Source organism: Buceros rhinoceros, unplaced genomic scaffold (assembly GCF_000710305.1).
Source record: "Buceros rhinoceros silvestris isolate BGI_N320 unplaced genomic scaffold, ASM71030v1 scaffold4250, whole genome shotgun sequence".
In the NCBI taxonomy this organism is placed as follows: Eukaryota; Metazoa; Chordata; class Aves; order Bucerotiformes; family Bucerotidae; genus Buceros; species Buceros rhinoceros.
The window spans coordinates 45495-47260 of NW_010388861.1; positions in this window are offsets into that span (position 1 = coordinate 45495).

The window sequence follows — 1766 nt, forward strand, 5'->3', positions numbered from 1 at the left end:
CAGCAGAACAGCGGCTCTGCACGATGCATGTTGCCCGCAGTGCCGGCAAGGTCTGGAGGAATTGTGAAGCAAACGGAATGAAAATATCACTCATCTCACTACAACTAAATGTTGCTCCTGCGGGTGATGCTCAGGGTTGCGTCCCTACAAAGCAGAAACAGCCAGTGCGTGCAGACGGGCATACTGGTGGTCCCCAAGGGCTGCCAAAGAGTTTTTAGTGTCCCACTGTCCTCTGGGGCCAGCACTCTCCCTGCAGCTCTGGTGCTGCCCATGACCATCCCTGACCCACCCTTGCCCTGGAGCTGTTGAGGTCTCTGGGTCTGGTGTCAGCCCCCAGCTGTACCCTGGCAGCAGGAAAGGGACCTGCTCGGGGAAAAGCTGCACCCTCACCTTCAACCCCAGCCTCAGAAACCTTCCTAGCCCCAGCCTGGTGCTACCCTGCTGGCCACCACAAGCCCAGTCCTAAACCCACCCCAGCTGCATAACTGGTATACTGGGCATAACTGGTGAGGTTTCAGTAGTGAAGGGGGTGTCCTGTGAGGAGAGAGTGGGGGAATGGAGGGGCTGCTGCTGGCAGGGGATCCACTGGGTCTGGACACCATCCTCCTCGCCTCACCAAAGGGACAGGATGTCCCATGCTGAGGCAATGGAGAACAAAGTAAAGGGGGTGAGCGGTGCTGGGAAGGAAGCAGGGGGATTCCTAAGGGTGCACTTGGTTCTGTTTTTCTTTAAAACCAGAATCACTCGTAAAGACACAGCTAATGGCAAACAAAATTGATTAATATCCCCCAAAACAGTGAAGCGTGTTTGGTCGCGATGCACAGGCAAGGCAGCCCAGCCCCCCAGGGTCCAGCCTCCAGCGGTAGCCAGCAGGCTTGCAAACCTCCCTGGCAGGGAAGGTTTCTCCTGGAGAGCTCAGTTATCTTTGCCTGGTCCTATTTAGGTCAGCAGAGGACAAACTGGAGCAGGGGAGGTCCAGAGGAGGGGGTGGAGGAGAGGGGATGGAGGGGTCCTGCCAAACACAGCCCTTCTTCAACCCAGCAAACGCACAGTGAGGAGCCCAAGGCTTGAAGAGTCAAACTGCAGATGCTGTAGCCCAGGGAGGGAGAGCCTTGGACTCTGCTCCCTGTTCCCAGCCGCATCTGTGAGCTCTACCCAGTGAGGTGCAGGGGCTCCAGCCTCGTGAAGGTGTGTTTCAAGTGTGCCAATGCACTCCGTGAGGCAGAACGAAGGCGCTGGGAGCCTGACCCTTGATTTTTGGGTGTCATGTAGCATTGCGTCTGGATGGGAAGATCCCACCCGTTTGAAAGCACAGGACTCTAAAATCCTCTAAATGAACTGCAAGAACTACCTTCTTAACACGGGAAGGTTTTCAGCTAGCCGGGAGGTGGAACCAAGTAAGGATGTGGGCAGGTTTCACCAGCCGGCCCTCCGGAACACAGTTCTGGGCAGTGTGGGAGCTCAGCCAGGCATCAGCATCATCACGCTTCCAGAAGTGCCACAAGCCTCCCGAGAACCGGGGCTGGAAACCACCCTCCGTGTGCAGGGCCAGCGCTCGCCTGCAGCAGAAGGGACCCAGCTGTGAGCCAGCCCATCGCTGCGGTGCTGGGGCTTCCTTTGCAGGGCTGCACAAGAAAAAACCCAGAGCTAACACGTGCCGGCTCTCCTCAAGCAGATCTGTGCTTGATCTGCAAAGAAAGGGCTGCAGGCAGGGGGAGAAGCCTGCGTGGGTCGCGGTCTCTGCAGAAGGTCTGAAAACGCGATAC